This window comes from Gopherus flavomarginatus, chromosome 4, assembly GCF_025201925.1.
Source record: "Gopherus flavomarginatus isolate rGopFla2 chromosome 4, rGopFla2.mat.asm, whole genome shotgun sequence".
Lineage (NCBI taxonomy): Eukaryota > Metazoa > Chordata > Testudines > Testudinidae > Gopherus > Gopherus flavomarginatus.
The window spans coordinates 44,608,477-44,623,902 of record NC_066620.1 but is presented as its reverse complement, the minus strand read 5'-3'; the positions used below and the strand labels follow the sequence as shown (position 1 = coordinate 44,623,902).

General features: G+C 43.1%; 1 protein-coding gene across 16 annotated transcripts in view; it reads right to left on the bottom strand.

The window, feature by feature from the left end:
• Positions 1-15,426, bottom strand: part of TRERF1 (transcriptional regulating factor 1) — a 145,626-nt gene that overhangs the window by 57,080 nt on the left and 73,120 nt on the right. For 6 of the 16 annotated variants that reach the window (XM_050951754.1, XM_050951753.1, XM_050951756.1 and 3 more), the window contains one exon: positions 3,032-3,086. The exons of the other annotated variants lie outside the window; for them this stretch is intronic. The gene's annotated coding sequence lies outside the window, so the exon portion shown is untranslated. The remainder of the gene's footprint in view (positions 1-3,031; positions 3,087-15,426) is intronic. 16 annotated transcript variants of the gene reach the window in all.

Below are 15,426 nucleotides of genomic sequence, written 5' to 3'. Positions count from 1 at the left end.
ATGGGATCTGCCTGCACCACCTCCTGGACTGGGCTGGAAGATGAGATGTAGGACGGCCCTCCATGGCCTAATTCCCTGGTTCAGCAAGGACCTGGTCCTCCCACTGGCTGAGAAGGTTAGGTCCTATGTCTGAAGGCTGACAGGGGGACCTGGCCTGACCCCATGTTGCCTTTTGGTGTGGTTGCAGGTTCCTCTCTGCAGTTTGGACAGACCAGTCCTAGTGTCCTTGGACAGGAAAGGGTAAAACTTGAGGAGCATTTATTTTTCCCTCTCCTTATCTGCAACGGGCCAATAGAGAAGTAGAAAACAGGTATAATCCAGCAGTAATCTGACACTTAGGACAGGGTCCAAGGCAAACCTGACTCAAACCCCCAGAAAAAAGACAGAGCTGCTTTTTCTTATCTTTTTGGTAGTGCTATCTTGAAAGGTTCTGCAAGAGGAGAGTCCTGGTCTGCTATCTGCTCAAGAGAGGAGGCACAGAACTCTGGGGTTCTCCGGAGGGGTGGCGGCTCTGACCTCAGGCTGTCTGTCAATCTTTGCTCTGCCTCCAATCTGCAAGGGGGAAGGGATTGCCCCTCAGTACAGAATGTTGGGAATGGAGGAGGGGTAAGAAAACCCTCTGTCATACCACAAACTGAATACTTAAAAGGATGTAGAGTCAAGTCAACCAACAGTAATCCTTAATGACTACTAAACCATCTGAACAAAAATGCTCATCCCAACAAACAAATCAGAAAACAGGATTATTGGACTTGATTAAATCAGTGCATGCATATTATGCATTCTGAGGTTTACCACTTTGCCAAAGAGATCTTCAGAAGATGCAGTGGATTAATTGTTCTGAAAATGCAAAATGTTATGACATCTCACTATCTTGTGCAGAAATGATAAAAATAACTGATTCATTCATCACAGGAGACAGAAACCGAGCGCACAAGCTCTTTGCAGAGTATTTAATGTGAACAAAGCAGATGTCAAAAATTAGAAAACCAGACCAAAAAGTGTTCCAACAAAACTGCTTTTTGTGACTAAATGCACACAGCATTTGGCCAATCTGTTCCCAAAATGAACAAAAGCACCTAAGGTTCTGATCCTGTAAAGTGCAACTGCCGCAGAAGTCAGTGAGAACCAAGGGTGCTCAGCAGACATTGCAAGTAACAGTACAGTAACAAACGTAAAACTGAATTCACTAAGCAGTCCTAAATTGCTATTTATTTAGGAGACATCCCTGAAACCAAGGGTGCTGAAACAATTTGTGTAATACGGGTGCTGAGAGCCATTGAACCAAAACTGTAAACCCTGTATAGGATGGAAACTACTTCAAGCTAGGGGTGCAGCAGCACCCCCAGAACCTCTGGTTCCAGCACCTATGCCTGAAACCCAATACAGCACAGCACAGCACAGCACACCATCATTCTGAGCACCTCCTTTTTCCTAAAGGGATGTTGTTACCTTGGGCTGTACAGTAACTCCTTACTTAAAGTCGTCCTGGTTAATGTTGTTTCATTGTTACATTGCTGATCAATTTAGGGAACATGCTCGTTTAAAGTTGTACAATGATCCCTTCTAACGTCGTTTGGCAGCTGCCTGGTTTGTCCACTGCTTGCAGGAAGAGCAGCCCCTTGCAGCGAGCTGGTGGGGGCTTGGAACCAGGGTGGACCGGCAGTTGCCCTCTCTGCTCTCTACTCCCCTAAGCTCCCTGTGCTGCAGCCATCCAGCAGGCTATCAACTGTCGGCAGTTCAGCTGTCCCTCCCCCCACTGCCATGCGCTGCTCCTGCCTTCTGCCTTGCAGCTGCTCCCAGAGACTCCTGCTTGCTGTGCAGAGGGGGAAAGAGGGAGGCTAATGTCAGGGTGTCTCCCTCCCCCATGCTCCTGCACCCTGCTTACCCCTTCTCCATATACAGCAGGGAGGGGACACGGATGGAAGGAGAGAGACAGAGAGCGCTTAGGGCAGCAGCTGCTGTCTCAACTTCCTGATCCACTTGAAAAGACAATGCATTTACCAGTGGGTCAGCTTACTTAAAGGGGCAGTGTGCATCTCTCCCTCTCTCCCACGCACAAGGTGTGTATCTGTCTCTGTCTGCTCTGTTGTCTCCCTTCCCTCGTGTTCGTGCTGTCTTGTGTGAGAGGCTACATTAACATGTTAACCCTTGAGGGCTCAGCTGAGTGCTAGTTCATCATTTAGCAGCAAGGCATTCCCTGGGAAATATCCCTCCCTCTTCCACCCTCTAACTTCACAACCTCAACCAAGCTTCACAATCATCATAGCTGTGAACAGTATTAAATTGTTTAAAACATATACTGTGTGTATATCTATATAATATACAGTTTTTTGTCTGATGAAAAAGATTTCTCTGGAACTTAACCCCCCTTATTTACATTAATTCTTATGGGGAAATTGGATTCGCTTAAAGTCATATTTTTCAGGAACATAACTACAATGTTAAGCGAGGAGTTACTGTAGAATCTTCATCTTCAAAAGAGACACACACTTGCACTGCATATAGGACATTCCATTACAGCATAAAACCACATGGGGCACTGGCGGTAGGGTTGTAGTTTTTTCCTTGCCTGGTCAAAAAAATAACCTATTCTAAATAATACCTGCTTGTCTGCATTTCAACATTTTATCATATAATTGCTAGGGTTCCCCCAACTATGTTTTTAGTCCTATTTTTAGGTGGATCTTGCTCTCATTTACTGTTTGCATAGTTCTAAAAACTGCTCATATGTGGTTCATGGCACTTTTTATAGCAAAAGCAATGCAAAGAATCACTTGATAATATCAGCAGCAGACAGAACTGGGAGCCCTAATAAACATGAAAGAGAGGTCTGGAGCACTGCACAGTCACTTTGGAATAGTCCATAGCTACTCACAAGTAAATGTACTTGGGAGGGAAAGGAATATTCTCTGCTTTTAAAAAACTATGTTAAGTTATACATAAAAAATAAGCAGTGCTTCAGTGATAGTAAAGATATAAAACTGTTCTGTGGTTCATCTGTATTTGAATTAGAAACCACTTTACTTACAGCTCTCACATCACAGGTCTGCAGATGTTTACATTGCTCATGATGCAATTCCCAACTAAAATAAATAAAAGGTAATCCCGGAATGATTTATGACATTCCATAATCAGACAGGAAACAAGACATTCATTTTTATTGTTTATTTCTGAATGTATTTAATGTTACACTTGTGTGCCTCATTAACTTAGAAAATGATGGCCCCATCACAAGTACTTCCTTTGTACTAAATGTATCTGAAATAGCTCATTTATAAATACAAAAGTGCTTATCTCATGATCTAGACACGTATATAAATTAAAAATACAATCATACAAAAGATAAAACCAGTAGCTTTTCCACACCCTCAAAACCAGAAAATGACTAATCAGAGAGTGAAAAACAAACAAAACTCAGATACTCCACCTTTTCCACAAGTGCTAAGTTCACATCAGAGAGAAAAAACAGTTCCCAAAAATGAGGGCCTCCCAAAGAAAATAGTCAGCTGGCAGCTTTTAAATTGAAGGGACCCTAGGTTGAGCACCTGCACTGACTGCAGCTGCAACAGCATAAGGAGGGGAATCACTCAAGCAGGCAGGTCCCAGGCAGCTACATCTTTTATCAATCAAAACTAACATGCTAAAAATCCACTCTGAAACCAACAGGGCGTCAGTGTGGGTCATGGAGCACTGGTGTTACGTCTCCAGAGACGGGCCTCTTAACAAAAGCATACCATTCACCATCAACTTTAATTTTGGGTTGATTTAAGTTGTAGCCTTACATATATCGCATTGCAGCTGTCCAGTCCTAAATCTCATAGGCATGGATTACAGTAGCAAGGTCTGTGTAAGGAAATAAAATTAAAAATCTGACAATTTCCTCACAAGACCATCACAAAACAATAATATTCCTCACTCACTGCTGCTACATGATCACTTAATAGCAGTTGAGGATGCAAAGATACCCACAAACTATGTATGCAGGTAGCAAATGGTAGGTATACATTTTCGATAAAAGGGCTAAAGTATAATCCTTGCCATGTCTTCTGATTGCTCTCCTCACAATCTACCGACATCACCCTGGCCTTATCCAGACCATCACCCTGTGCAGTGCTCCAGACCTCTCTTTTGAAGTTCAACTAGCTGCCTCTCATCCATGTCCAAATTGGTAAGGCACTACTCACAATTAAATATTTTTGGGAAACACTGAAAGCCATTTTTTCATTTATTCTCTTTTTTTTAAAAAAAAGAACTAATTTTGTGTGTCTACTTTTTAAGCAGCTTGGTTTTTAGATGCTTTTGAGATAAAACTGTGTCACAAGAGCTTCCTTCTTTGCAAATTCACGCAGTTGTGTCAAACAAACACACCCCATACCCCCAATAATCTGCAACTTTACAGTTTGTTGCTCAAGGAATGTTTGAGATAAGAACATCATAAATGTTCCCATAGCAACAGAATGTTATGAAGCAGTATTTGTAAAAAGCCACAGAGAATGCGTATCTTTACCTCTAAATGCTGGAGAGTAGAGGGTCATGGAGAACATTTCTGTTTGTACAAAAATATATCATACATTAGCTAGCACCTAGCTGAAAAGTGTAATCAGGGGATTTATGCTACTTTGTAGAACTCATTTACCAATGAATACTTGTGCCTTTATATTGCACCTTACACATTCATTATGCTTAGAAGTTACCTTGTATTTCTGTGAAAAAACCCTACTCTTGAGAGCTGTAGCAATGCTGACCTAACTTCCAGTGCAGATGCAGCTAGGTCAATCAACAGAAGAATGCTTCTGTCAACCAAGCTACCATCACTTGTGGAGGTAGAGTTCCTACAGTGATGGGGAAAACCCCTTCTCACGCGGAGTCTGTGTCTACACTATGCCGTTATGGCAGCATAGCTACAGCTCTGTAGCTACACCACTAGAGTCCCTGTAGTGTAGACATGGCCTAACCTCTATCAGGAGGTTTTCACGCCACCATCCTCAGTGGGCCTGTATGGGAACCCAGGCCCTCCCTCAATTCTGGGTTCCAGCCCAGGGAACCTGTAAGCAAGTAGCTACTGTCTGCTTCCTCTGACCCGCTTCATACCTGAACTGCTTCTTCCCTTGGCCTCTCTCTAGACCTCCTTCACAGCTCCTACCTCAGCTCACTGTTATGCAGACTCTTTACCCTACCCTGGCCTCTGCAGAGCTCTTTGCTGCTCTTGTACAGAATGATGCCTCTCCCAGGGCTTTCATCCTAGAGACCCAGCTCCTGTTTGCCTCTTCCCACATGGTGCGTGTGTCAGTCTCTCTCTTTCTATGCCTTTCCCCCAAGCTTCCCTCTCTTCCAATGCCTTGGGCCTCCTTACCTTAAATAAATCAACCAGTGCTTCCACTGGGTCGGATAACAGAATTACCTGACACCCCCCTCCCAACATACAACCAGGTGGGCTAACTGAGCTTCCAGTCTCCCACTAACCCTTTCTCTGTGAGGTATGCACACTGTGGGTTAAGCTAATTAAGACACGGATTAAGATAATTTGGAATAAGGCACTTTTATTCTGCAATAAACATGTCTACGCTGGCAGTTAATTAGGAATAGCTATTCCACTTTAAATTCAAACCCTAACTTAATTCAAAATAACTTCCCTGTGTGGACAGATCCATAGAAGCAAAAACTGCATGGTTGTACATTTGCTGTAAAAAGCAAGAGTTCTTCCCACAAGACCAAAAAACAGGTTATTATATAATTATTTATTTTTACACAGAGTAAGCTATTTTTTAACCAGGGCATCAGATTGAACCCAACACTCAGCTTATCATTCCTCTTTGAGAATGTCTCACAGACAATAGTAAGGACAGTTTGTCTTTCCCTACCACATTTCTGCACATACAAGTCCTTGAAGTCCACAGAACTATTTCTTGTTGCAGTCTGAGAAATTACCCACCACGTGGGTAACCACAAAGCAATCTACAAGGGACAGTGATGGTAAATTCAATTAAACTTTCCTGATGCCCACTCTGATAAAAACTGGTTTTGGACTAGATAATCTGTTTGGCTTTATGGTTACTAAAATGAAGTGTTGTCAGTGGAAACGTGCGGTAAATTTGTGCAAGTTACAGGAAAGCCAGCTCCAATGAAGCACATGTAATTTTATAGATCTCTCTCAAGACCATACAATAGCCACCAAATTCTGCAAAGGAAAACTCAGGAATCCAACATCTTCTCACACCAATTTTCTTCTTTTGTTTGGTTTTCACTAGGGAAGGGTCTGAGCTAATACCCCACGATCCATGAGATATTCTGGGGCTCTTTTCTAACACATATTTGAAAAATAAAAATAAAAATTGGCAATGACTGAGACCACAACAAAATGCTGAATGTATTAGAGATAATATCATGAGCTAAAATTTTGTGGCAAGTGCCCATAGTGACTCTAGAACATACTGCACAATGTACCAGGTGCTTGACATTTTTCACCAGACAGAGCTATGAGATAAACAATTTTTGTAAGCATTTCAGCAATCCCCAAAACTTTTGTATTCTCTCTGAAATATTATCAAATATAGTACCCCACTTCTGCAGAGAGACAGCATACGTATATACACACATTCGTGTACACACCCACAGATGTGAATGGAGCCTGATTTTTAAAAATGTATGTTATGATAATGAAGGGGGGTCTGGGAAACTCCCTTTTACAAACACTCAGCCAGACAGTAGCTATAAAATCCCTCTTAGTAGCTGTTCTCTAATTGCTCTACCTGTAAAGGGTTAAAAAGTCTCACTGTTATCTATAGATAAAAGGAAGTGAGTGGGCACCTGGCTAAAAGAGCCAATGGGAAGGCTAGACCTTTTTAAAATTGAGAAAAAAAAAAACTCCCTTGATGTCTGTCGTTCTCTGGGGAGAGGCGGAGAGGGCAGAGCTATGCTCTAAGAAGATTGAGCAGGTATGAAAAAAATCATCAGTATCATACCTAGAACCACTCATTTAAAACCTCAGATATGTATGTAGATCAGGAAATGTCTAGGAAAACACAATTAGGGTATCTTCTATTTCTTTATGACTTGTGGATTCTTCTGTGCTAACCCCAGGTGCTTTTGTTTTTCTTGTAACCTTTAAGCTGGACCTTAAGAAAGCTATTCCTGGTGCTTAATCCTTGTTGTTTTATCTAAATCTAGCAATAACCTGAGTTCCCAGATGTATTTCCTTTCTCTTTTTTTTTTATGAATAATAAAATTCACCTTTTTTAAGAACAGAATTGGATGTGTGTGTTATAAGAGGTTTGTGCATATGCTGCTTAATTAGCTGGTGGCAACAGATGATTTCTTTTGTTTTTCTTTCTCAGCTCTTCCCCGGAGGGGAGGGAAGTGAAAGGGCATGAGGGCTCCCCCACAGGAAGGAATTTCCAAGTGCGCCCTCCTGGGCTCTCAAAGAGGTTCTACACTAGGGTGGTGGCAGCATCTACCAATCCAAGATAAGAGAAAACCTGTAACGTTGGGAATTTAATACAACCCTGGAGTGGCCAGTATTAATTTTTAAAATCCTTCTGGACCCCCACCTTCTGCACTTAGAGTGCCAGAGTGGGGAATTAGCTTTAACATATGTAACTTGTAAAAAGCAGGCTTCATCCACATCTGTGCAAATCTTACCCCATCATCCTTGACTACTCCCCACCTTCATAATGGTGGTGGGGACTCAAGAGAAGAAGCAAGAGCGAGAATGAACTCCTACTCGATCCCATCTACTTGCCCAAGTCAAAGGCAGTCAGCATTGTAGGATCAGACCCAAAATTCCTTAATTATATTGCGTGTACAGGGTGACTGGTATTAATACAGTTTCTGCATATATTACTAGCAAGCATCTAATGACTTTATGTATTTAAAAATGTTTACAGCACACTAAGCAAAATAAGTGCAAAGTATATTTAAAATCAAACGCACAGTACTCCTTTTCCTAACCAACCATTGTTCTTCCTTTTGCAGCCATTTGATTATGAGACTTTACTCATTTTTGCTCAAAGTCAGATGAAAAAATGTTACTGAAATGAGTGCATTGTCTGAGTCAGATGTGAAGGAAAAGTTCTGGCTGACAAAAATAACTTAAATAAGGTGTTAGTGAATTCATATTGCAAAGAACATAAAAGAAGGCAGGAAGCAGGGGAGGGAAGCATCTCTCTCATATTATATTTAAATGACAAGTAAAAGTAACTCTTGGTGTTCTTTCAGCATCTCATTGATGGGGGCCATTGCATAATCTTGTATTATTGTATGCAGACTAAAAATCTATTTAATATTTTTTTCTGAATTCACAAGATTAAAATTAATAGAAGTTAACGTAAATTTCTCCCATTAAATCAGAAGTGGCAGATATAAAATATAGTTAGTGTTCCTCTAAGCATGTCTGCTTGTTCTGCTCTGTGAATTGGGTATACCTAACTTTAACAACTTTCTCTAGCACTACAAAACTGTGTAAACTCAGTGAAGAGAAGCTCTTCAGATCTCTGCATATCAAGTGTGACAAGCAAATTTATCACAAATACAAATCCCACCCCCTCCCCACACACACACACACAGAGCAAAGCAGCAGGAACACAATGCACGCAAATATGCCTGTCTATCCAAAGTCCAAGGTCATTTTGACAGGTGTCATAGCTAGGATTTGAAAGAAAACACAATGAAAGGGGCAGAGAGGTGCAAGTGGGGATGGAACTGAGAGGGAGGAAAAACGCAGCAGCACAGGTTTCTAAGACAGCCAAAGATTTTACAAAATAGAGAAGGGAATTTCATATAAGGGAGAGGAGAAACAAACCCTCTGCCATTTCTGGAGATGCCCAGCAATTCAATGAGAATTCTGAATTCAGTGAGAATTATTTTTATTTCAAACAAGTACAACCCCTACACATACATCCTTCAGGTAATCTGTTTTGTGCAGCTTTGTGAGTGTAACAGGAAAACTGCTTTAAATATTCACACATTGATAGGAAAACATTGTCTGTTACAGGTGAAACTGTTCTTCAGGACCAGAGGGAAAATATTCCCTATGGACAACATCCAGTAAATACTGGCACCTTCCTGATTTATTTGCATGTGCAGTTTGCAAAATGGTTTGTATCAAATGAGTATATATAGAAGAATGGCCACACCGGGTCAGACCAATGGGTCATCTATCCCAGTGGCCAATACCAGGCGCTTCAGAGGGAATGAACAAAAACAGGCAATCAAGTGATCCAGCCTGTTTTCCACTCCGAGCTTCTGGCAATCAGAGACTAGCGACACCCAGAGCATGGGGTTGCATCCCTGCCCTTTCTGGCTAATTGCCACGGATAGACCAATCCTCCATGAACTTATCTAATTCTTTTTTGAATCCTGTTATAGTTTTGGCCTTCACAGCATCCCCTGGCAAAGGTTCCACAGGTTTACTGTGCGTTGTGTGAAGAAATACTTCCTTATATTTGCTTTATATGGAAATATTAATAAGTAAAAGATAAAAGATTATAAAGGTAAATTGTATTTGGATCTATAGTCAAGTCACCTGTTTTTTAGGTGGTCAGATGAAAGCCACTCCCCTGACATAAAAATGGGATAACACTCACTTAACCTTTTCAAGTCCAAAGGCTAGTGCTGTAATACAAATATATAAACAAATAAATAAATGTCTCCAGGTTCCTCAAATATGATATACCTCTGGAATGCTATGAAAACAGAACAGTCGCTGCTCTAGAAATGGGACTGGTCTGCCCACTATCTCCAGAGTTCCCTGGCATAAAACATAAACATACTTACCAGTTCTGAGAAACTGTTCAGCATTCTTCTTTGGTCTCTTTTTTTCCAACTCTTCCCAGTTATCTTGGCAGTTCCCCTGAGAATACTTCCTACTTGGTTTACAACAGGGGGAGGAATAATGAAGTGCTGCTTGTGATATTACAGGGATCTGATTTCAACCCAGTCGGTCTTCAAAATCTTAGCTTACTAGTTACCTGAACAGGGGATCCCTTGTTGCCTGTCCTACGAGGAAGGGCCACATACTCTGCTCACTGCCATAAAGGCAATCATATTATGGATCAAGATACCAAGTCTTGGTCCATGTCACAGAGACTGAAGATGCTTATATCAGCTTAGCTTATTATAGGAATAAGCTATACCAGTATAAGTACCTATACACCAGGAGTCGGCAACCTCTGGCACGTGGCTAGCCAGGGTAAGCACCCTGGCAGGCTGGGCCAGTTTGTTTACTTGCCGCGTCGGCAAGTTCAGCTGATCACAGCTCCCACTGGTCGCAGTTCGCTGTCCCAGGCCAATGGGGTGTGGGGGGAGGGAAGCCACGGCAAGCACATACCTCGTCCACGCCACTTCCCGTTCCTCCATTGGCCTGGGACAACAAACCGTGGCCAGTGGGAGCTGCGATCAGCCGAACCTGCGGACGCGGCAGGTAAATAAACTGGCCCAGCACACCAGGGCCGCATGCCAGAGGTTGACAGCCCCTGCTATACACCAATATAACTGGATCCATATATGGGGACGGAACTACTTTAAGTATATAGATTTCTAGACAGACAAAATTTTAACAGTACAAAAAAAACCTGTGTGGGTCAGGCCTAAGAGTTGAGATGTTCCTTAGAGTTGGCCACAATGTTTGGTGTATTAGCAAGCTTCAAAGCCGGTTCCAGAGGTTGAGAAAAGAATATTTTTGACTTTCTCCACAAGTTTCTCCGAAGAGAATGAGTTTGACATTCTCATAAGATGCTGTAGTGGGGCAGCTGCCCCACTTGTGGAGAACAGGTGTGAAAAGCACACAAGCTAGACTGACTGGGGAAGCAGCCACAGCTGTGGCCAGCTCAATCAGGGTCCAGCTGGCCCTTATAAGAGGGCTGGGAGCCAGGAGCAGAAGTCTCACTCTAGCCCTGGAGTGGGAAGGGCTAGCTGCCTGAGAGCACGGTACTTGAAGTAGAACAGTGCTGGGGAAGGGCAAGATGAACTGAGGAGCTTCCGCCTGGTAAACCCCCAGGTTGCAGGCCTTGGTGAAGGCGTACAAACGTACTGGGGCTACAGAGGTGCAGCCTGGGAATAGGCAGAGGCAGCTGGTCCTAACCCCTTGTCAATGATGAGTGGCCATTACAGACTGCAGTCTGCCTCAGTGAGAGGGGGCTAGATGACAACGGGTAGTAGCCCCTGAGGCAAGCTGGGTGTAGAAGGTTGGGGATTCCCCTAGGAGAGGAGACTCAGTGTGTGGAGGTACTGCTGGGGCAGGACCCCGAGATAAAGGGCACTGAGATCCGGCAGGGACATGGGGCCAGCGGCAGGTGAGACACTGGCCTTCAGAGGGTGCTCCATATGCTGGAAAAGAGCTAATTCCCAGAAGACCAGCAGGAGGTGCCATGCCAGTGAGTCTCAATTTCGCTACAGATGTCTAAGCATAGACAGATGGCCTAGCCTTGGGTGATGAAGGAACAATGGGAGTCATTTTAGCCAAAGCAGGTGGTCTGCTTATCTAATGTGAGTAGGGAAAAGGTGAAGGACCTGTTTGTACTCTATGAAAGCCATGACTATCCTTCATGCAGGCCAGCTATAAAGGAATTACTTTTTAAAAAGAATACTTTGAAAGACTGAAGCAAGATACTCAAGGATTTCTGTGCATCCAAAGCAAATTGAGAACTATGGGAGGTGGAAGGGCTAGTGTATAAGGTGCTTTCAACTGAAAAGTCAAGCGAGGGTATCTTGGAAGCGGGAGAGAAATGAAGACTCAAAGGACATGGTTTAAATGGTTCTCAAGTGGATAAACATTTCCTGCCTGTCTTCCTGGGCCTCTCAACCTTCTGAACCATACTCCAGTAATTTTTTCTTTTCTCTCTTTCATATTTGTTTGGGCTCGTAAACAAAAGAATGGATATAGGAAAAACAATGGATCTGACTTTCAAAAATCATTTGACAAAATCCCCTAAAAAGGCTATTAAGGAAACCAAGTTGCCTTGAAGCAAGAGGTAAAATATTGACATAGATTAGAAACAGGCTAAGATACAGAAAATAGAGGAAGAACAAATCATCAGTCTTCAACATGCAAAGATTAAGAGTGTGAATATATTCCCAAGTGACCTGGAAAAGGGAGAAATAGTGAGGTGGCTGAATTTGCAGATTATACAAAACTATTTAAAGTTAGTCAAAATTAGCAGAAAGTGGGAGGAATTTCTAAGACCCCCATAAAGCTAAGCCAATCAGCAGCATAATGGCAGATGAAATTAAACAAAGTACAAGTAATACATATTGAAACTGAAAGGAATAATCTGAACTACCCATATGTATTGCTGAGTTCTAAACTAAATGCAACAACTCAGTAAGAAGGCCTGGGCATCAGTGTAAACTACTAAATGAAACCTGCTGTTAAAAGTGCAGTGGTATTGCTTAAGGAAGAAAAATAGTGCATAAAATGTTAGGCTGTATAAGGAATGAGATTAAAAACAATACTGAAGATGTTATAATAGAATTACATAAAATCATTGGTATGTCCTCAATTTGAATATTGTGTTCAGTTCTCGTCACTATCTCAAAAGGAATACAGCAGAAGTAGAAGAGGGTTCAAAGTGTTGTTGTAGCCATGTTGGTCCCATAATATGACAGAGACAAGGCAGGTGAGGTAATATCTTTTATAGGACCAACTTCCACTAGGGTGGAAGGTACAAGCTTTCAAGCTACACAGAACAATTCTTCATGTCAGAAGGCATTCTGAGGCAGATAGTTATTAGAGACATGAAATGACTTTCACACGGAGAGAGACTGAAAAGTTTGGGATTGTTAGTTTATAGAGACAACAAAAGGCACGGTAAAGGAATTTAAAATGAAGAATGGTTTAGGCAATCAGGTGCTCCTATTTATCCACTCTCCTGAACAAAAACAAGGGAATATTCAATTAAGTTGTATGGTAAAAAAATGTAAACAGATAATAAGAAATACTTTTTGTAATTCAACAGTACTGCCTGCCACAAGCTGTCATTGAGCTTAGTAAGATACAGAAAATGATTAGTCATATATGTAGCTAATGAAAATATCCATAGTTTCATTAGGTAGGTGTGGGCACACACACACACACACACAATAAAAGGATATAAACCTCATATGCAACAGGTCATAAGGCAAACACTAACTGACTAGGTTTGGAAATTCCCCTATGGGCACTTCACTCCATAACTGCCCACCATAAGGTTAATTGCACTTTAAAGCCTCTGGTACAACAAACTGTCAGCAACGGGATACTCGTGCTCTGCTGGTCTGTTCTCGTATGACAATTCCCATGTTTCAACATCACAAAAGTGCAGAACCGAGCTTCTACAGCTTGCTCCACAGCAATGCAGCAAAAACCTGGGATGGTATAACTCCCTTTATTTGTGGGGCTTAGCCCTATGGATCCTAGTAGCAGCATTGGTGGATCTACAAGTCAACACTCTGCCTTGCCCCAGCCACATCTAACTCCAGGGGTGTCATTTCAGAAAAATTCAGGGAGTAGAGGGAGGAGAGAGGTCAATGGTGCATATAGACCTATGAAGAGTCAGGAGTGGGAGGCAAACTAAGGTCGGGGGCAGGGTCAATCCACAGCAAATGATGCCCCTGCCTAACTCCTCCATCCAAAATCCTCCCATACAAGGAATCAGAGAGATTCCACTGTGTTTTCACCTTGCTATCTAACAAGAGTTATCATTTACCCCTGAAAGTTATTTCATTCCGTCTGTCTGCAGACTTGGCACTTACACTGGATCCTCTTCAGCAGAGATATTTGCAACGTTTAGGGTTAGTAACTTAATTTACTTTTAAATGGAAGCTTAAATTCTGCTGACGCCGATGGGCCATGAGGGAAACACCAGTGTAGTGCACTGTCACAAACTGGCTCAATGACACTGGTTATAGCGGTGTTGTGTAACTAACATTTTCACCCTCTGATGAAAGGGGCTTTACAGGAGCAAAGTATTATTATTACAGGGTATCCACTCTACAAACTTATTCCTGAGGTTAAGAATGTGTACTAAAGCAGAGCAAGAGAGATTCACAACTAGAAACTTGCATTTATGCCAGAACTAGGGTAAGATGGCAGCCCTGCAGCTCTTGATTTACATGAGTCAGCTCTCCTGCAATACAAACACTACTGATGCATTCCCCATTGTTCTCCTATTTATATGGACTATTTAACCTGCAGACAGCCCAAAGTTAATTAAAAAACGGTTACTCACCTTTTGTAACTGTTGTACTTCCAGATGTATTGCTCACGCCCATTCCACTCTAGGTGTGTGCGTGCCCATGTGCACAGTCGGAGACCTTTGCCTTAGCGGTATCCGTAGAGTGGGCTGCAGCGCCCCCTTGAGTGCTGCGCTCATGCATCAGTATATTAGACATCACCAACCCTATGCCCTCTCAGTTTCTTCTTGCCTGTAACTCCGACAGAGGGGCAGGAGGGTGGGTAATGGAATGGACACGAGCAACACATTTCAAAGGACAGTTACAAAAGGCGTAACTGTTTTTCCTTCTTAGAGTGCTTGCTTATATCGATTCCATTCTAGGTGACTCAAAAGCAGTATCCTTGGAGGTGAGCTCAGAGTTCACAGTCTGGCGGCTTGTAATACAGCCCTACCAAAGCCAGCATCGGCCCGGGCCTGCTGGGTCAGCGTGTAGCAGGACATGAACGTATGGATGGATGACCAGGTGACTGCCCTGCAGATGTCACAGACAGGCTCTTGGGCCAGAAAGGCTGCCGAAGAGGCCTGCGCCTTGGTCGAGTGGTCGGTCACATTGCCGGGATGGCACCTTCACCTGGTCATAGTGACAGCAAACGCAGGCAGTGATCCACAAAGAAATTCTTTGCACAGACTCTGGCTGGCCTTTCGTCCTGTTGGCCACTGCGACGAGCAATTGCATCAACTCATAGAATGGCTTGGTCCTCTCAATATAGAAAGCTAATGCCCGCCTGACATCTAGGGAATGTAGCCTATGCTCCTCCTCCGACTTATGAGGCTTTGGGGAAAAGATAAGAAAATTTCATATGAGCCAGACACTGGGAGAGCACCTTGGGCAGGTGTGGTCTGATACGGTAGAAGACTGACTAGGGCAGTTCTGAGGTGAGTGCCCTAATCTCCGCGACCTGGCAGGCAGAAGTCACTGCAACCAGGAATGCCACCTTCCAGGACAGGAGGAGACAGCAGGATGCCAAAAGCTTGAAGGGGGAACCCATGAGCCATGACAGCAACAGATTCAGGTCCCACGGGGGGACGGGGTCCTTGACGTGGAGCTAGAGGCTTTCGAGGCCCTGGGCAAAAGCCGACCCACCCATGAGCAGCAGATGGAAGGCCAAGATGGCTGCCAAGTGGACCTTGATGGGTGAAAGGGACAGGCCTTGGAGTTTGAGATACAGAAGGTAGTCCAGGATCAATTGCACTGAGGCTCGCTCGGGCCGAATGC